Source organism: Phodopus roborovskii, unplaced genomic scaffold (genome assembly GCF_943737965.1).
Source record: "Phodopus roborovskii unplaced genomic scaffold, PHOROB, whole genome shotgun sequence".
Classification (NCBI taxonomy): Eukaryota; Metazoa; Chordata; class Mammalia; order Rodentia; family Cricetidae; genus Phodopus; species Phodopus roborovskii.
Window position 1 is genome coordinate 8,751,090 of NW_026125295.1, and position 21,961 is coordinate 8,773,050.

A 21,961-nucleotide genomic window follows, 5' to 3' on the forward strand; every position below is an offset into this window, starting at 1 on the left:
CATGCTAGGGGGGACATCCAGAGGGTCACAATGAAGCAAGCATGACAGCCCCGGACAAACGCTTCCTGTATTGAGCATAGAGAGCTGGCCGCCTGTTATGAAATTCTACATAACAGCATCTCGGCATTATTTATTTATTTCATGTGAGTACTCTGTCTGCATGCACGCCTTTATGCCAGAAGAGGGCATCAGATCCCACTATAGATGGTTGTGAGCAACCATGTGGGTGCTGGGAATTGAACTTAGGACCTCTGGAAGAGCAGCCAGTGCTCTTAACTGCCAAGCCATCTCTTCAGCCCGAGCAACCCACTCTTTACAAATTCAGTCTCATGAGAACCAGACAACCCACTTCCCGGCAATGTTAATCCAGCCACAGGGATGATGCTCCTGTGTTCGAGTTCACTCCCCCTGCAGCAAGAAGGCCCCACCCTCTCCAAATGGGGACCAAGGCCCCAGCAATGAACTAACTCTGCTAACCAACTTTATGGACACTGTTCCATGTCGCTTACTACCGAGCAGTGCACAACAAAAAGATATCCAGTGAGCTAAAATTAAACAAAAGAATCAGATATGATGACGCCATGCCAGTCATCATAGAGTCAAGAGAAAGAAAGGGAAGCTAAGCGGTCAGTCCCAACCTCATCCTCATCCTTCCTGAAAACCGGTTTCAAAAACCTAAGAACCACACATTCAGACTTGTCCCAGCCAGGGCTCCACTTCTCAGCACCAGCCATGTCTTAGTGACTGTCCATTGTGATGAAACACTCACACAAAAACAACCTGCCCATCACAGTAGCCCGTGCATGGAGTCAGCTGGACACCCAGCAATGGGTGGATGGATATCGCCACAGTGGAGATACAATCCAGTCCTAAAAAGCCTTGGCTGGGAAATGGAGGGAACTGGTGGTGATAACATTAAGTGAGAGAAGGCATTCTCAGCAAGATTAACATCACACATGTTTCTTTCATACATAGGTTTTTTAAAAGCCAGGCATGAAAAGAAGTGGGAAGGAGGAGAGAAGGATTGAGGGACATGGTGAGTCATAAATATGATCAATGTGTCTCGCATGCAGACAGGGACACAGTGGAACCTCTTGTTTGCACAATGAGTATGTATTAATACTTTTTGCATATTAAGTGTGTGTGTGTGTGTGTGTGTGTGTGTTTTAGACAGGATTTCTCTGTAGCTTTGGAGCATGCTAATAATTTTTAAAAGAAAGAGTTACAGTCTGGTGAGAGGTTCCTGGGCACCAGGACTGTTATAATAGAGCAAGTCCCCCTCCCAGTCCAGCTTGTGTCCTATCTTCTGATCCCTAGTCCCTGCCCACATTCCTGCCACAGTGTCATCAGCCGTGAGACCCTCACTAGAGTCAGAGCCGATAGCGCCTCCTCCTCTCTTGTACTTTGAGCCTCCAGAACTGTTAGCTAAATAAATCTTTGTTCTCTCTACTTAGCCAGCTTCAGATGTATAGCAACACTGGCAGCAGCAAGGACAGACCGCTACATAAGTGCACACTCCTCCCCAAGCCCCGCATGCTTTGATCATTGACACTCAAGTTTCTGCTGTGTCAACAAGTCCAGAAAAAAGTGATTGACCCAGAGCCAAAGATGGGGCAGAGTCAGCCCAGTTATCCTGGCAGGGGCCGCAGCTAAGCTGGGCGAAGCCAACTGTAATCAGTCTACTGGCCGACCACAACTCATGAAAGCCGAGATGAGCTGAATCAGGCCAAGACTAAAGAAAGGTCCAATTGAGGCTCCCCAACATGTCCACTTAATTCCAGGGTATGTTATTCTAAAAATAACAGCGGTGGGAATGGGCCATCCCCAACAGAGCTCCTACAGTAACACATAAGAGGACTTACCCTGTGTTTACACACATAGGCATGCATACATATGTGTGTACAACATACTTGTGACAGAAATTCCTTGGCTTTGATGACTTACGTTCTAATTAATTCATTTTCAGGTGTAAAGGTCATAAGTCAAATGTATTCATTGAGACAAGGTAGAGGGCTTAGTTTGTAAAGTTGCTGGCTGTGTTGAATGTGGTGGTGCCAGGAATCCCAACCCCTGGGAGCTGGAGAGGGGGAGGGTTCTGGGAGGGTTCCAGAAGCTCACCGTGCAGTCAGCCCGGACCAAAGGGTGAGCCCAGGTTCAGAGAGAGCCTGTCACAAAACATCAGGTGGAAAGTGATTGATGAAGACACTTAATGTTGAGGGCCTGACTCCACAGGCCTGTAAACATGTGCATGCATAAGTGCACGTGCACACACACACACACACACAAACACATACATACACACACACAAACACATACACATGCACACACACATACACACACACAAACACACACAAACACATGTACATAAACACACACATATACACACAAACACATGTGCGCACACACACACACACATACACAAACATACACATGCATGCACACACACAGTTAGTAGCTTTAACCTTCTAAGCATAATGACAGGACTTACCAAGGCAGAGCACTGTAGAGTACTGATCCTCTCATGGTCACATGACTGAGTTGTATCTCCCTACCGGTCAGTGTCACACTCTGTTAGCCTGAGTAACGCCACAGGGATGACTCTGGACACGGAAGCACACAGCTGCCACGTCATCCCTGAGCTGAGACTTTCTGAGCTGAACCCTTGTAAGTTGGGGCCATCGTACATGAATTCAGTCATGTATGAGATGCTAGGGACAGAGGACTCCCTGTCTTCTCCTACTTTCCATGATTTACCCTGTGCCCAGCACAGGGAGGAGCTTCTCACTGAGGAAGGATGGATAGAAGGTCGTTCCCACCTGTCTTCAGAAAGGGAAATGGTCTTGAAGGGTCCGGAAACCAACTCCATCTTACACACAGAGCATCTCGTCGTAGAAAATGACTTAAGCCTAAGTCCCCAAGCCAAGCTTAGCCAATCAGCTAAACAGTTTCAAACCTGGCTTTAAAAGGCTTAGGGGACCCAAAGTTATGGGAATACACCTGTTACTAACCAAATATGACTAAAACGCCTGCAGTGGGCGGAACCGTTGCTAGCCCCGTCCAATCAACAGGTGCCCCATGTAAACTGCTCCTTGACTGACCAATTAGAACAGAGATTAGCTCACCACGCTCACAATTCCCCAAGTTCCTTGTAAAAAGGGCCGGCCTTTGTCCCTAGTAGTCATCGCCATTGACCCCTGCATGCTGGCTATTTCTACAGAGTAAACGCTCTGTGTGTTTGCATACTGTTTGAGTCTGGGGTCTTTCTTCAGCGATTCTCAGACCCTTATACACTGAAATCAACTCTAAATGAAGTAACCCAGATCTGGGATGACAGGTGAGGACCACTGCCCATGATGCCAGGATTCATTGGCCTCTTTTTCCATTTCTTGGGACACAAGCACCCTGAATTCAGGGATGGAGGCTCGCAGCTGAACTGGACAGGGTCTGGTGAGGAGTACCAATCCTCACTTCATAACAAGAGCACTAGGGACTCAGAGTAGCAAAGGGAGGCCATTTATTTTATGACCTTGCAAAGCTGGTTGCTAGCCCAGAATGTGCCCCCCCCCCAGGCTCTCTCATTAACCTGGTTTCTAGGTCTTAGCTTTCCCTTCTAGTTTAGATTGGTTTTTCTCTCAACAAGACAATGCATGGGTTCATCTGCATTTTGCATCCTGTTATCAGGAGCATAACCTTGTGGCAAGCTTGTCTGTTAGCAATTTTCCTCTCTTAAGCTTTTAGTTTGGGTCGAGGGGCATGACTTAGCAAGCAGGCTGTTAGGGGGCATCTACGGTTCCCCGTTCATCTGCATCTGGACCAAAGCTGGTTCAAGGCACCTACGAAAATGAACCATCAGGGGCTGGAGGGATGGCTTGGGGTTAAGAGTTCTCTTCCAGAGGACCTGGCTCCATTCTTACAGCCGCATGGTAGTTCACAACTATCTTTAACTCCACTTCCAGGGGATCGGATGCCCTCCTCTGGCCTGTGAGAGTACCAGGCTTGCACAGGGTGCACAGATACACACACAGGCAAAAGACCCAACACATTAAAAACTTCTCATAAAGATAAAAAACCTCTGAGTTTTATTTCTCACCATAATTACAGTTAAGTAACTGGAAAAACCCAGCTTCTGGTGAGTGTGTTCATCAGCGTCTCTTGACCAGAACGTTTTCATCTCAGGGAATTCTGCTGGGTGGTGATAAGTTGGTTCATCGGTAGACCTCTTCCCTACACTTCAGTCTGGTCCTCTGTTGGACTGCCTTCTTTTCTGACCTCCAGTTTCCTGTTATCCCTTCCTGACTGTACCCCTTCTCTCCCCCCCTTTCATCCAGCACTTCTTAAACAAACAAGGGGGGCAGACAAATAAGAAAAAAAGAAAACACTCGCATTACAACAACAGGGAAGTGCCCTTGCCTGTGTTTGCTAACATTTGCTAGCGTGTGGGTAGGGTGGCACAAAGGGTGTGTTCTTACTGACTTTCATCCCAAGTTAATGGTTAATTTTGTCTCCTCCATGACCTTATTGCTTGTAGGCTTCGGTCAGAAAAACATTTCGGCCTAAATGGAACAGAAGAGTATTACCCTGCGCCGCCTCATTTGATGCAGCGTATTCCCTCTAAGTTAGGTGATGATGGCTCCCCAAAGATAGGATCTGTCAAAAATAAAGCTTAAATCTTACTAACAGACAATTCACTATCTCCAACTCTGGTCATATGCTAAGTGTTCAAAATAGGGGTGGAAACACACACACACACACACACACACACACACACACACACACACACACACGGTATTTCTGAAAGTTAGAGATATCTATTGCAACAATTCAGAAAACCATTCTTTGTAGGGCATTTAGTAAGGACCTTTTGCAAGTGTGTGCTCCTCATTGCCCGGCTGCCTGCCACATCTCTGTTCTACTTTCATGTTCTCTTTTTGTTCTTTGATGACACAAGGAATCCAATCAGTGTTGTCTGTACATGCATGGCTGTGGGGGTATCCACTGGAGGCACGTAGGGCTGTAGGGCTTGCCAGGGGCCAACGCTTAATCAGGGACCCTTCCTGCATTCACAGCCACCAGCTGCCCTCAGCTAGAGGAGAGGCCTCTGGCGTGCCTTGTCTCTTGACTCCATGATGAGTTTTTTAACTGGCTTGATCTTGCACAGGCCTTGGACAGGTAACTACATGGGACAGGCTCTCTCTCTGAACCTGGAGATTGCCTGTTCAGTTAGACTGGCTGTCCAGAGAACCTCAGTGGCCCTCTGTCTCTCCACTCCCAACCTCATCTCCATTTCCCAGGCTATGTGGGAGCCAAGGACTCAAAGCCAGGTCATCATGCCTGCCCAACAAGCACTTTCCCTAGTAAAAGATCTTCCCTGTGTGGGGCAAGCAGCATAAATTTGGAGCCATGTGGATGTTGTAACTCTTCAGCACATGAACGTGGGTGAGCATGTTACCTTGGAATCTCTGGCTCATCCCCAAATGCATCTCAAATTGTCACTTCATATATCATTGTGAAAATCTGGCTCTTACTGGAGCTCACCCTGCAGGCGGCCATTTTGTTAGGATCCGCCATTTTGAAAATGGTGGTCAAGACTTACCAATTAAATTCTCTCCACCCTCATGTCTGTGGAAAAGGCAATTGGATCTAGTTTTTGGTTTTGTTTTGTGTTTTGATGAGGCCTTGGAGCAATATTCTGGAAGTCCCCCAAGTAGCACAGACCATATCTTTTCCATTCAGGAAGGAGTCGGCATCCAAATCTGCACATTTAATCTGACATTCTGCCTCGTTGATGGATTCCACCTATTGTGTACTTGAAATGAGGGGAAGGTTTGTGCGGACACAGAGGGACTGGCAGGCAGCTCATAGGATAAATCGCCTTGGAACTGGAGAGATTTCTGCGGTGAAGTTAACAGCTGACCGCAGTCCGCTTTGGTAGCCAGCCCAGAAAGAGGGGCCGAGACACGGGCAGGCAGCATGTTCAGTTCCCTGGTGTGTGCTGCTCAGAGCTGTGGGCACACGTCCTGCTGGCCAGCACGGAAGAGGCAGCTGCTCAGGGCGTCACACCAGGCCTGGTCCGTCAGAGGAGCCTGTTTAGAAGGGATTTAGATGACAGAGGGGAGGCGGCCAGCAGGGTAGGCACAGTTGCAGGAGAACAGACCACATCACCTTCACTGGCCTTCTCAGAGTTCAGCAAACAGGTGAAAGGCCGCTGTGTGGGGGTTTCTGCACCAGGCCCCATCCCCAGGCTCCCAGCCAAGGAGGAAGAGCTCCTACCTCCCATGTAGTTGGGGGGGGGGGTGCTACAGTGCGCTTAGCCTGCCAACCACACGCAGTGGCAAAGCAAGACGGGTCTCTCTGCCCCAAGGAAGGGGTAGGAGGCACACACAGTTAAGGGCAGGGTCCTTGCAGCCTGGTAATTTACAGTCTAGTTCTGTCTGCCACTATCCAGGTGTGTGAGCTTGGACAGGTGGTTGTGTTGTTTTTATCAGCTTGACACAAACCTAGACATCCCTGGATGAAGGGATCTCTGTTGAGGAAGGGCCTCCATCAGATTGGCCTGTGGGCATACTTGCTTGTAGTTTGCTTGAGAACTAGTTGATGACTAGGTGGGCCCAGCCCACTGTGGGTGGAGCAATCCCTAGTCAGGTGGGTTCTGGCTGGATAGGAAAGGTAGTTGAGCATGGAGGGAAAGCAGTAAGCAGCGCTCCCTTGTGGCCAGCCTCTGCTTGGGCATCTGCCTGTAGCTTCCTGCCTTGGCTTCCCTCCATGATAAGCTGGAAGCTGTGAGGCAAATAAACCCTTTCTTCCCAAGTTGCTGTTGGTCTTACGTTTCTGTTGTTTTTCACATTTTTTGAAAGTTGGGTGCTCACACATCCTGCTTACTCAGTCAATATTGTTTCCTTCTTGGGTCTCTGAGGGAGTTGAAGACTCAATAGCACAGTTATAGTTTAGCAGAATCAGTAAGGAAACTCACTATAGATGTAATAAGTATAATGGGATTAATAGGCATTGAAAGATAATTTGATAATGCAAATTAGATTAGAAAGTAAATTAGGTACAAGACTTTGGGCTCCTCAAGAAAGAACAGATAATGCAGTATTTTATTGGAGTTTGTCTTACGCTTATGGATTAGACATCGCCAATGCACTTATTGTATATAGTTATTGCACTTGCATGCAGTTTTTCTTATATTAGTTACAACCTTTTTAAATTTTCTAGACAAAAAAAGGGGGATATGTGGTGATATCTTGCTTGAAGTAATAAAGCTTGTCTGGGGTCAGACAATGGGGCTTGCCACCAGCTAACCATACTGGCATTTATCAGAGCAGGAGAGAAGATTCTAGGAGAGGCGAGTCCTCTGCATTTGTCCCTTTCACCAGGGCATAAGGCAAACACCCAACAAGAAGCAGTTTATGAAGGAATTCTTTACTTGTCTTCACGGTTCCCAGAGTCCCGGGAAAACAGCCGGTCATTACCCCCACATACTCAAGCTTTGGAATGAATAATTTCTAACTCGTGGCCACTAAAACTCAAGCTACACAAATTACAAATAATAACACAGTTTGTTAGAAACTGCTGTCTATGCTTTGAACACACAGAGCGGGGTCCGATTTTACTGGTGTCTAGAGTACACTAGGGATAACGCACAACCTGGATACCATTTAAATTAAATTTTTAAGCACCAAAATGTATCCGAATAAACCCTTAAGATTTGTATGTTTTCCAGTATTATGTACATTTTAGTGTAGTTTTACTTAAAAACAAAAAAAGTCTGAGTTAGGAGATGGTTATTAAGGTTCCATGAATAATAACCACCCTGACTCCATAGTTACCAACCCACATTATTCTTAAATATTTAATTTAAACCTGGGATGTTTACAGATAATTACACAATGCAACAAGACAGAGGGAGCTTGCCATTAAAAAATGATAGCATTTACAACGATGTCACTGAAGACTTTAAATTTTAATGGCATATGTCACAATAGTATCTAATAAAACACAAACTACAATACTCTGTTTCAATCAGTCATTGCATAAGTGTCTGTATTAATTTCTTTGTTTTTACATGATTGAACCAAAACCCTCATTTTATTAAGGACAAATGTATAAAAAATTAATATGAATTGCACTTGATAAAATAACACTGATTGAAGCAGCCTAAAACTTAAAAATAAAAAACTTAAAAAAAAACCAAAACCTAGAGCTAGGCATGTTGGGCTATGTCTTGTAATCCCAGCACTCAGGAGGTTAAAGCAGAAAAATTGCTAGTTCAAGGCCAACCTGGGCTATTTAGGAAAACTGTCTCAAAAAACAAATGAGAAATCAGACTTACCACATATGGATATTATGGGTTGAACTGTTGAATGGGCTTTACTTAAAATTCTACAGCTTTATAGCCAACTATGGTAGTGCACCTGCCTTTAATCTCAACACCAATGGGAGGCAGAAGCAGGTGGATCTCTGTGAGTTCAAGGTCAGCCTGGTCTATATAGTGAGTTCTAGGACAGTCAGAACTACATGAGAGACACTGTCTCAAAAAAACAAAACTAACAAACAAAATAAAACAAGGGGCTGGAGAGACAGCTCACTGGTTAAGAGCACTGGCTGCTCTTCCTGAGGCCCCTGGTTCAATTCCCAGCACCCACATGGCAGCTCACAATCTTCTGTAACTCCAGTTCCAGGGATCTGACATCCTCACACAGGCATATACGCTGGCAAAAACATCAATTAACATGAGACAAAATGCAAATAAAATAAAAGTAAATAAGTTATTAAAACAAAACAAGCAAAAACAAAACCCTAACCCCTACTGCTTTACCAGGAAAGTCAGAAATGCAAGTATTCGTGGGTTTAGAGCCAAGAGGGATACATCTGGCCAGCCTATATTTTGCATATGCCATTTCTAAGTAGAGGGATTAAAAATAACCCAGAAAGAAAATGCCATCTATCACCATGACGTAGTCTTGCAGGGAAGTGGCATGCCTTCACAAAGATTGGAGAAAGGGACAGCCATGCCCTCAACCTCATCTCATCTCTCAGACAACTTGGCCACCCGTTCCCAGGACACTGAGTGAGGACACAAAGGAGGGACACGTGCTCCCAGGGGCTGCCACCCGAAGTAAATTGATTGCTTGAAGGGAGAAGAGGCTAATAGAAGGAGGGGCTAGGAAGTTAAGGGCACTTAGCATCTGCAGAGGACCCGTGTTCAGTCCCCAGTACCCACATTGGGCACACGGGGCTTCCTTGTGACATTTCCACACCTGCAGATCATGTACATTGATCACACACCTGTTGTATAGGACTATCCCTCTAGCCAAACTGCCACCGTCTTAGTCAGCTCTCTGTTAGTGGCTGTACCTCGTTGGTAGTTGGGGTTCTATCTCCCTCACCTTCCCGTAGCCATTGCCAGTCGTAGGGTCGCTTGCCGACTCCTATATGCCAGCTCCACATTCTACTGCAACCCAGCCCTGCCAGGAACAGCCAACATGGACTCTTCTCCCTGACTGAATTTCTCACGTGTTTTAGGCCTCTTTTGTTACCAAGACAGGTTGTGTTACTACTCTATGGGCCCCCAAGGGTTCAAATGTCCACACACTTGTCACCAAGGCTTCCCTCTCTTGGGTCTGGCCATCCCAATGATCTTCAGATTCCTAGAAAGGAGACTGGCAAACCCAACTGTAGTGAGATATCCACCTGTAGCACTGACCACGCCCTCCTGGGCGTGGTCACAGGTGCGGACTGAAGTTAAAGAGAGTGGGTTTTAGGTCTGGGATCGTGACAGATGGCCCTCTCTTACTTCCTGCCGGGTCATGGAGGGCAGCCTGGGTGGATCCTTGGAGAGGGAACTTGCAGAGGTCGCCTGCTTCTTGTGTAAGTGACTTCTCCCCGAATAAAGCTCCCTCCCGTAACCTATACTGAGCCCAGAGAAACTTGATTCCCATGCGCAATACTGGAGTCCGAGGTCACTGGATGCCAGTTCACATCGAGCTTACTGTATTTGGAAAAACCCAATAGAGAGTGACGCTTGCACGAAAGGTCACCAGCCATCTTAATCAAACGTCGTCACTCGCATGGCCGGGCCGTGGCCTCCGAAAGGATTTCCTACACGACACATTTTGTCTTCTCTTGGAGAACCGTGGTATTGGCTGCGGGCATCTAATAGAGCTTGAAATTGCCCTGGCGGCTGTTTACTCTTCTCCGGGGTGGCGCTGGGCTCCGAGCCTTGTTGATCTAACACGGCCGTTACTTTCATTAAGTAAGCCCTCACACTTCCAGAGTGTGCTGGAAGCTCTGTAAATATTTTATTAGCCTTTGCAATTAGTCACTTCATCTCACAGCACTGCCGGGAAGTGGGTCTGTGTGGCGGCGGCCTTTCCCCACCCCTGTGTATGAGAGCCTTCCAGAGGCAGAACCGGGCCTCGAACCTGAGGGAAACAGGTACAGTTCCTTCCTGAGATGGACAGCAATTGAGTTTGCTGGAGCTGATGGGAAATTCAAAGTCCAGGGACAGATCAGTGAGGACATGTGTCCTCACCCAGTGGAATAGGACCACCTCTGCCCCGGGCTGTGTTGAGCACAGGGAAAGGAAAAGTTGAGGAGAACTAGCACTCAGGAGCCTCCAGAACATGGGCATTCTGTAACAATGGTTTCATCTGTTTCGCCTTCTTTTTCCCTCTGAGGACCCCCTCATTCTCAGAGAGGGCATGGGCAAGAGCCAAGGCAGCTGCAGTATCCCAGGAGCGCTGTCCTGTGGTGGAGTCCCAACACGTGCAAGCTTCCCGGGTTTGTATGCTTAGTCCCCAGGGTTAGAAGGCATGGCCTCCAGGGAGTAGGCGTGGCCTTGTTGGAGGAAGTGTGTCACTAGGGGTGGGCTTCCAGGTTTAAAAGCCCAAGCTAGGCTGGTGTCACTCTCTCTTTTCTGTCTCTCTTCCTCCATCCCTCCTCTCTCTCGCTCCCTCCCTCTCCCTCCTCTCTCTCTTGGCCTATGGACCAGGATGCTGCTCCCGGCTACTATTGCAGTATCATATCTGCCTCCATGATGCTCCCTGCCATGGCGGTAATGAACCAAGCCTCTGGAACTGTGAGCAAGCGCACAAGTAAACGCTTCCTTTTACAAGAGTTGCCTTAGTCTTGCAATAGAACAGTGGCTAAGACAGCATGTATGTTGATGTTTTGGAACGTGTGTGTGTGTGTGTGTGTGTGTATTCATGTGTGTATGGGCATGCACTGCTCAGGGGAGACCAGCTGGTCAGCAGGCACCAAGGATCCTCTCATTCTGACTCCAAGCATCACATACACTCCCAGTTCTGGGGGTAAAAGCCAATGATTTTCGTTGTTTAAAATATTAAATTTATGAATATGTTGAATCTAAAGTTATGTCAAGCTGGGAGTGATGGCATATGCCTGCAATTCCAGGACACAGGAAGCTGAGGCAGGAGGATTTCCATGAGTAAAAGCCCAACCTGAACTACATAGTGAGTTTCATATCCTGTCAAATATAATTCAACCTAGAATTGTAAATATCAAACAAATGGTAAACATTTCCTTTTAAAAGATTTTAACTCTGCACTCATGTGTGTGTGTGTGCATGCATTTGTATGTGTGAGTGTGCATGTGGTCATGTGTGTGTGCATGCATTTGTGTTTGTGTGAGTGTGTGTGCATGTTTGTGCATGTATGTGTGAGTGTGCATGAGTGTGCGTGTGTGCATTCATGTGTGTGTAAGTGTGCATGTGGAGGTTCCAGTGGCAGTCAGGAAAGGGCATCATATTCTCTGGAGATGAGTGGGAGGAGGCTTGGGCAGGGGCAAGGGGTCATTGCTAATATGTGTCTTTTTAGTCTATGCAGCACAGGAGAGTTACCCCTGAAAACGTACCAGGAGCGAGGTCCCACAGACAAAGAGTGTGGGTTAGAGAATGAGCGTGTTTGGCTTTCTCCAGGTGAGGGTTACGTAATCCAGACCTCTCTTGTCTCATTGTCCCTGACTGCCAGCAGGTTGCAGGGGTCCAGGCTGTGGAAGGCAAGTTCGTGAAGTGACTTCAAAACTCAAAATTGGAAGACGAGATGAGCCAGGCATGATGGCTCAGGTCTATAACCCCAGCCCAGGGGGCAGGGGCAGGAGGATTCCTGCAAGCTCAAAGCCTGTCAAATCTACATAGTGAGACTGTCCCTTAAAAACATCAGAGAACAATAGAGAATTGTAGCACAAGTTCTAATTGGTCTTAATAATAAAAAACCCAGGGTCAGATATTAGGGTATTCAAAGCTGAAAGATCAGAAAAGCAGAGTAACAGCCACTCGAGCTCTTACCTCTACTGAATCCTCAGCGTGAAAAGAGATCAAAGTCCTGTCTCCTCCGCCTATATTCCTCTCTCCACCCAGCCTTACCACTTCCTGTCTGTATGGTCCTCCAGACCTCTATGGTTAACTAGTGGCTAGCTCTGCCCTCTGGTCTTCAGGCAAGCTTTATTTGTTAGAGTACAAACAAGATATCCCCACAGAGATTGACATGGGATGCTGACATCAGGTTTCCATATGCACATGCAGACACATGTATGTGCACTCACAAACATGTGCTTAAACACATGCACACACACAAAAGATCAGGGAAAGGAAGAGGCTCCAGCTCACCCCTCCTGCTGTTTGAGCTCCAGTGACACAGGATCTTGCCTGTAACCCAAGGCCACTTTGTCTGTCACCAGATCCCCTATGCAGCGCGCTCCAACAAAGATGCTGTTGGGCCCTGGACTAGCTTGCTCCTGGGAGGAGGTTTGAGACCGCTGCCTATGGCATGCATGGATCAAGAATGTGTTTTAATCCATAGCTTTGGAAATAAAATCTGCTTTAAGACTTAGCTCCTGGCCCCTAGCAAGGAGAAGGAACAAGTAAATGCAGGCAGCACGCACCTGCGCAGAAATCACGGAAACCCCGCCTCATAGTTTAGCAACCAGAGGCGCTTTATCCACAGCACGTTTACAGATCTGCTTATGCTGTCATGGGTAGCCGAAGCTCCAATCTTGGAGAGTAAACAGGGATGTTCCTAGGGGTGTTTTGTGTGTATGCTTTTCTTCTCTGTTTTAAAATAGAGGAACGGGGGGGGGGTAGATGGAAAGGGAGGAGGAAAGGAAGAACAAGGGAGGGAGGAGACGTTCAAGGCTAGACCCCAGTGATGCCCAACAGCTGCCATCACTGGTCAGCCAGTGGCGTTTCCAGTCTGCAGATGGCAGCTCCCATTCCAGAGGCTGAAAACCGCGCTCTTCATGTGTGGTTTGAGAAGTCCCTAAGGGCAGGGCTCAAACAGTATTCCCGCACTCCCACAAAGTACAGCTCAGCCTGTAGGGTCCCTGCAAACGCCTGAGAACAGGCTGCTCCTTGGAAATAGCAGGCTGTGCCAGCAGACAGCAGGCAGACCTCCGCAGTTCCCATAGGCTCTCCTCTCCCGAGAACCATCATCACCCACCGGTCTGACTCAAGCCTCAAGCCGTTCCTTGCTTCCACACCTTGGCAACGGTGGTTTCTCTCCTTCTCCGTGTGGTCCCTTCCTTGCGTTCAGTCTCTTGGCTCAAGGGCCACCTTCCAGGAGCTTTCTGGACCTCCTTCCTGCTTCCCCTGTCTCTTTTCCCGCTACAGGTACCTTGGCAGCGAGCTGTGGAAGGCGTGGGCTTGCACATACTTCTTTATTTGTCCAAGGTCTGTTTTCCCCAGCACACTCTCTCCATTCTGTAAAGCGCGGCTCAGGACAGCCAGGATGGGCTAGCAGAGTTCAATGACTGTGTGTCCAGAGAGCTAACTGATTCTCACTTCCAGTTCAAGATCATAAAGGGTACTGTGCCCACGAGCCACGGTGGCTCACACATTCAGCCGTTCAGGGGTGGCACCAGCCCCTGGGCTTGGTGGCTGTATGTCAGAGTGTGGATTTTGGGGGCCAGCCGGGAAGCACTATCTGAACAATTCAGCTACAGATAGTCCTGGGGAGGAAAGTGAGGTGGGGTGGGGCACACTTGTTTGTTTCGGGGATTCATTTGTGTTTTCACTCTGAGACCTCCCAAGGAGTAGACCATAGAGTTTTCTGGCTGACTTAGAGGAGATAGAAGGACACGGAGAATAAGGAGGGGCTAAAGGATGAATGGTCTTTTCCTTCGGGGAGGAGAACAGGGTGAAGGGACCCTTGCTCTGTCATTCTGTGGATCAATCAGGGTTATTCCCTAATATTTGACCCTCGAGCTTTATTGAATAATAAAACATTAAGAGATGTTCCCAAAGCCTGTTCCACTCGGGGAATAAATTTATGCACTAAAGCCTGTTCCCACTCGGGGAAGTTACAATCACACCACCCCCCTTCCAGTTTCGATTCTTGAGAAATTGTCTTTCTCCATCATGGGGGATTTTCCTCAAATGCTGATCACGTTTTCAGGTCAGGAGGCCAGTGTCTTGCTGTGTGTGTGTGTGTGTGTGTGTGTGTGTGTGTGTGTGTGTGTGAGACAGACAGGTGTGTGTATGTGTGTGTATGCGCGTGAGGTGTGTGAGGTGTGTGTGTGTGAGGGGTATTGTGTATGTGTGAGAGGTATGTGTGTGAGGTGTGTGAGGTGTGTGTGTGTGAGGGGTATTGTGTATGTGTGAGAGGTATGTGTGTGAGGTGTGAGAGGTGTGTGTGTATGAGTGTGTGTGTGATCGTGGAAAGAGTTGTGTGCTATTGCTAAGCAGCCGCTTGCTGAGCTTCGGGCTTTCACAGTATCTGAACACTCCAAACCTGTTTGAGGACTAAGCAACACGGACAGAGTTTAATCTTGTGGCCCCCTCGCTCTTGCTCAAGATAGGAAAACACCGGCAGGCACCACTTCCTGTTCCTCAACTAGGAGAGTAGATGCTGCAGGCAGACACCGGGTTTAGGAGACGCTGCAGGCTTGGAGGCTCCTCCGCCAGACCTATGGCGATTTCAGGCGGTCTCGCTTGCTTCTATGCTCCAATGAGTCTGGATGATTAAAAGAACAAAACATAAACAAAACAAAAACCCAGCCAGACAAACAAACAAACTCCCACTTTCCTTCCCTTCCTTTCTTTTTGCCCGAAGGGTGTCTTAGTCATTTTTCTGTTGCTGTGATAAAACACGGTGGCCAAAGGCAACTTAAGGAAGAGCTGGTGTGTTTGGGTGTGTGGCTCCGGAGGGATAAGGGGCCATGGTAGGCAGCTAGAACAGGAAGCTGAGAGGCCTCTCTTTCAAAGGCAAGCAAGCTGGAAGCAGAGTGTGAGCTGAAAGTCGGGTGAGGCTCTAAACTCTCAGAGCTCACCCCGAGAGATGGACTTCCTTCAGCAAGGGTACACCAACTCCTCAAACCACCACCGGTACTGAACCAAGAGTTCAAATTCCTGAGCCTGTGGGGGGCACTTCTCATTCAAGCCTCCACAAGAGTGATGAATTTAGGAATACTGCATGCTGGGAAAGGACCACCAGGTCCTCTGTAGTCTTCAAACTTTTGGAAAGACTTGCATATGCAATCCTGACTCAGTCTCTCAAGCAGCTGGGATCACAGCTGCCACCGCCAGGCTTGACCAAACCGATCACTGTGAAATAGTTATAGCCGTGGGGAACACAGGGGAGCATACACCCCTCCCCCCTTTCCACCAGGACCTCAGCTGCGAATCACAGCGTAAGCACAAGACCAGGGAAGCAGCCCGGTTCAACGCGTAATCATATGTCTTTCTGTCCCGCGTAGACCCCTGCGTCCGTCCGTACGTTCATGAACTCAAGGAACATGCAGTGCTCTGCTTTCTGAGACTGGCTTTCTTCACCTCCCGTCGAGCGAATTGATATTTGATTTATTTTTATTTTTTTTTTTTTTACTGGCCGAGGCTGCAGCTGGTACTGGTGGGGGCCTGTTTGCTCCTCCAGGGAGGCAGGGAGGGAGAGGCACATTGTGTTGTTTCCCATCTGGGGGCCTTTACAACATCTGCTAAGATCATGTGAACTCTACGTTGCTGAAGCTCTGCGGTGGGTATCTGGAAATGGAATTTCTGGGCCTCACAGCAAGTGTATGCTTAGTTTTCGATGACAGTGACAAATTGTTGTCCAGAGGGACAGTACCTATTTATATTTCCACAAACAATGTATAAGACTTATTTTCCCAAATTGTCAAATCTTTGATAGCATTTGATATTTTTACTATTTTTTATTTGAGCTGGTTTAATGTCTATAGAGTGATGACTCCTGTCCTAACAAGGACTTGGGCTCGTTTGTAACTAAAGTGACATGAGAGACTCTTCTTTAAAAAAAAAAAAAATCATTTTATCCCTGAGGATAAGTTCCATGTTATCAAATACACAGCCAATTGGTTTCACTTATTAAATAGGGCTTGCCTGATACTTTGAAATCATTTCTAAACAAGGTTTGTGTGTGTGTGTGTGTGTGTGTGTGTGTGTGTAGTACCCACAGAGGCCAGAAGAGGGAGTCAGTTACCATGGATCCTATTTACAGGCGATTGTGAGCCACCTGGTGTGGGTTCTGGGAACTGTACCCGGGTTCTCTGCAAGAGCAGCCAATAGTCCTAACTGCTGAGCCCTCTCTGGTCCCAAAAACTAAAAAAGAAACTAGAAATATCTTAAGTATTTAGGTAGGAGTTAACCACATTTTGCCAAATACACAAGCTTCTTTCCACGTTTGAATAGGTTTTGCTTTTTGGCAGTTTTTGTTTGTTTGTTTGTTTGTTTGTTTTCCCTACAAATTTAAGGATTTTGAAAGTTACCACCTGGATGAAAAGGGTCTCTTCCCAAATATGTTTTTTTTTTTCCTTCCTAAATCACTCCAGCACTAATTTACCAGATTATCTTGAGAATAAAGACATGAACATTTTATCTATTAACTTTTCATTTTTGAAGTATAAAAACCCATTGCTTTCTGACTGTAACGTGCTTCTGTGAGCGTAAAAAGTGCTCACAGTGGTTTTATAGTCACACACGGCCGATCCCATTATTCCAGTCTTTTCTTGGCTGTTGACCCTCTTAGCCCTGTGCTCTTGAAAAACAAAATACTCCTTATTAGCTAGGAGAAGAGCAATGCACAGCAGCTTCCCTGAGTTAAGTTAGAATTCCATCTCCCAAGCTGACCAATTCCCTCTGGCTGCCCAGTGACCTCACCTCCCTGCCCCGCCCCACTGGCTCTTCCCGGTGTCCTCTGTTATTAAGTCCTTTGTAAGGCTTGACTTGGTGACAGCTGTTTCCTGTGGGTCCAAAGGTTTCCAAAGCCATTAAACACACGCACACACACACACACACACACACACACACAGGCACGCACACACACACGCAGGCACACACACACACAAGCACACACACAGCGCACACACACACACACATATACACACGCATACACATGTAGGCACGCACATGCGCGCGCGCGCACACACACACACACACACACATTGCAGTTGACTATGAAGGAAGGTAACAAAGGGTCGTCTCACCGTGCTTGGAATGTTCCACCTGGCTCACAGTCCAGCAAGACACTCCCAGAGTCCTAGTTCAATACCACCCTGGGTCACTACTGCCCCACAAACTTGCCCTGCCTGTTTTTATCTGTTTACTATGCCTTCCTATGGGAACTGGTCACTTCGTTTAGGATGGGCTGGGGGTTATGTGTTCAGTTTGTTCACAGGTTCTAAGGTCCCATCTGGGAGCCAGCACGTGTTTGTAGAAACAAAGGAGAGAGAGGAAAGGAGAAGGAGGGAGAGAAGGTGGTGGCCAGGAGATACCGCAATTTGCTTGTGTCACAGTTGCCAAAGATAAGTCACCTGGCACGCATGGGGAATTCCCAGAGCAACCTGTCACCAAGACTCTTAACTCATCTATTGCAAAACCCTTTGGTCACTCAGGTGCTCTGCCTTTTGTTACTGTTTAAGACATTCCTAGGATCCCTGACTCAGACCACCCCATGACTTGGCTGTGGTTTCCTGTGAGTCAGGCCTGCTAGACAGCCCTGGACAGAGGTGAATGGGAAACTAGGCCAGAGAAAAGCTAGAGAGACAGGCAACGGAGACATGCAGGAGGTCTCTTCTCCACCAGCAGCACAGACATGCAGGAGGTCTCCACCGGCAGCGCAGACATGCAGGAGGTCTCCACCGGCAGCACTCGGGCCAGAAGGACAGACAAACTGTGAACCCCAGACATGTAAGCCTGAGTGGGCGCAGCTATTCTTATTCCAGGAGGACTGGAGGGCAGCCACATCCTTCCCAGAGCAGAGCCGGCCTGATGGAGGATGCAGGGAGAGTGGGCCAGGGGAAAGCCAGCTGTTCCTTCAGTTTTGCAGTAAAGTAACCAAAGCAAACACTCACTGCCGTGGCTCCCTGGCTCTCTTCCCTTCCGTCTCGCATCCTTTCACTTAGCATCATCTAACATTCATACACATCTGTGATAGCGTGTGCTCGCATGTGTGTGTGTGTGTGTGTGTGTGTGTGTGTGTGTGTGTGTGTGACCACAGGAGCCCAGGAACGAAAGTGGAAGTGTCTGCTGCATTTCCTTGAGAGCACAATGACACCAAGTGTCGCCATGAAGACACTGCCACCCCCTTGTCCTCTTCACAGCCCACAGCAGCCACCTGGAGTCAACCCAGGCCTCAGGGTAGTTAGCATCTAAATGACTGGACTGGGAGGGCGTGGGTGGAGTGCAGCCATCACAGGCATCCTCAGGCACACTGTGGCTGTGCGAGCCTGGAACCCCAGCATGGGAACGGAAGGGCCTGTGCTTGCCAGCAGGACAGTGGCCTGTCATTTCCCCAGGCTGGGTGACCTAGTGCAATCTAGCTAATTCTCAGAACCCACTAAGGAATGGAGGGTCTTGATCCCAGCACCGTGAGGGTCGAATTGGTTAAGCGGGCCTCCGTGGGGTCACAGAAGGGAGCCTTACTACCAGGACTGGGGTGCAGGGCCTGACATCTCTAACTTCCTGCCCCGCTGGATTCTCAGGCCCGGAGAGGGGACTCTATAATTAGGCTATTCTACCGTGGAACTCCTCCCAGCCTAATGCCTCTCAGTTTTCCTCCGATTGTCTGCCCTTCCTTTCCCACCCACAATGTGAAGCCGATGTTGTGTGTGCAGGAAATGTGTTCAACCAGCTCATGTTTGCGTTAGCAGGAGCTTTACTCCCTGGGGAATGTCTGAAATGCAGTCAGGCAGGCCAGCCCGCATCACCACCAGCACTGTACCAGAAGATTGCCATTAGCACAGAGTCCTGTGAGAGCCATGAGTGGCCTAGGGGCACAAGCTTCAGTTTCTAGAACCCAGGTCAGGTGGTTCATTACCACCTGTAACTCCAGCCCCAGGGGATCCGATGCTCTCTTCTGTCTCCATTGTATACTTACTATATGTCTGTATGTCTGTCTGCATGTGTATAATATATATATTATATATATCTCCAAGATAAAAATATTGGAGTAGTTACTTAATGTAAGAATATATTCATAAGTTTCACAACAACTTTATAACAAGATACATAATTGCACAATAGAACAAGATTCTTTATTATGAATCTTTTCCCATGTTACTTATGCTCGAATCATTCCTTACACAGCTAACTACAGTTATTTGCTCAGTGAGCCAAACCCTAAATTTCAACTGTTATGCTATATCTCTTTTCTTTTCTGTGTTTCAAACATTCTACATATGTTATTATGGAACCAACCAATCCGTTCACACAGAACAGTAAAATCAAACCTGAGACTCAATATAAATGTGGCCAAATCTGCAGAGGCTCAGCGCATTCAGCTTCGTGTGTGGGAGGGATGGATGGCCGACACAAAGTGTGTGTAAATCCTTACAGATCCGGCAAGGTTCTCCTCCAGTGTTGTCTCTCGGAGTTCACCTGAATTTATTAGCAGGTTCCATCGCAATCCATTGGGGAATGAAGTGCTTCTGCTGTTGTCCCTGGCCAGGGATTTCTTGATTTTGAAAAGTCTCGTGGGAAGACATTGTGAGAGGCTGAGCCAGGCACAGCACACGATGGCAGAGTGCGGAAGGAGAAGACACGGTTTGTTCGTTATTTATTTATTTTGAGTAGAGGTCTCTCTGTGCAGCTGTGGCTGTCCTGGAACTTGCTATGTAGATGAGGCTAGCTTAACCAGACAAGAGATCCACCTGCCTCTACCTCAGAATTGCTCTTAAAAAATAATCTGAATTTGACAGGATATTTCTGAGTGGGTTTTTTTTTTTTTTTTTTTTTTTTTTTTTGTGGTTGTTCTTAATATGCGTGTCTTTTATTTTTATTTTTTTGAAACAGTGTCTCTCTAAGTGACCCAAACAAGCCTCAAACTCTTAGCATAGACAGAAGTTTCTGTCCCGTTTCCCCCCCCTTCTCCCCCGCTCCCCCGTTCCACAGCCATTTAGTCCCAAATAAGCACACAGAGGCTTGTTTAATTATAAACCGTCTGGCCCATGGCACAGGCTTCTTCTTGGCTAGCTCATTTCTATTCATCTGTATGCCTTCTTGTGGTCTTGGCTTACCAGTGATGTCCAGGCCTCTTGGTACCTCAGCAGCTACGTGGTGTCTCCCTGCCTTTCTCTATCCCTGTTTGGATTTCCCACCTGACTAGATCCTGCCTGTCCATTGGCCAAAACAGCTTTATTCATCGACCAATAAGAGAAACATATTCACAGCATACAGAAGGCCATCCCTCATCACCTATCATCCTGCCTCGGCCTCAAACGTGCTGAGATTGTAGGCAGGCATCCCCATAGTCAGCTCCATGCACCCTTCCTCATATTAGTGGAGTCCTTTCCATGCGGAGCAGAGGATTTGGATTTCACTCCTTGACTCCACTTCTCACTACTGAGCCTTTGTGGGCCTGATGGTTTCAGCTTTCTAGGCTAATAATCAGCCTTTCACACTTCCTAATACTCAGCTAACTCATCAAGGCACCTTCACCTTCAAATAGCTTGTTCTTACCATAGCTGTGGCCGCCACTTATGCTGGTCACCGTGGTTTCCTAAATCCAAGATTCTTAGACTATTGATCGGAGCCCACGGGTACCTGAACGCAGGACTCACAAAAAAACATAACATATTACAAGGTTTCTGGATGTGCAGTGACCAAGAGTCAACTCAGAGTTGGACACATAATGAATCCTAAGTGCCCCTGGCCGTGCTGGCCAGTGTGGCCTCACGTGACTACACTGAAGCCTTGGTTCTGAACACATATGCAGTCTGCATTCCTCTCGTATCACAGAGCCCCAGCGAAAGCTGTGTACAAACCTGGATTCCATCTCAAGACTCAGTCGGCTCATGAACAGTGGTTTCTTTAATGATACAAAGTTTTCTGCTCTTATACACAAACAAAGATTTTAAATCTTCTACCATTGGTCCTCAGCACATATCAAGTTGGTCTATCTCGGGATTGGGTTGTGTTGAAATGTTTGACTTTTAAATTTTCTGTTCACGTTTGAGTTTGCTGATTTGATCTGTGAAAGCAAAAACAAAACAAAAAAGAATTGTTAAGTGAACTTTGTCTTGAGATTGTGACAGAATTCTTTCTGAATTGACCCTGTGCATACTTCAAACACGTCGTAGTTCAGGGTCACATGAGTCAGCATTCTTGGCGTGGACAATTATAAAATCAAAATATTGATCAACTCGGAGGGACACTGAGACACACTACATCCCGCAGAGTCTGGATTCAGCCAAGCTTTAATTCTGATGTAGAAATAAACAAGCCCATCCATTTTGTTAGTGTGCAAATTTTCTTTCATCTTTAGTAAGTGGTAAGATTATACATGCACTAAGGAATTCTTTCAGAGTGAATCTATGGCACTATTGGTAGGCGTTTGACTGATATTCCTGTATAATATACCTATATACTCGAGACCATGTAACTGTTTCTCAGGTGAAAGGGTGGCACGTGCGAATTCTGAGGAACCTAGCTCTGAGTAAACCAACGGTCTGTCCTGATGTCACAGCCTCCTTCTTAGTCCTCAGGTCTGCCAGA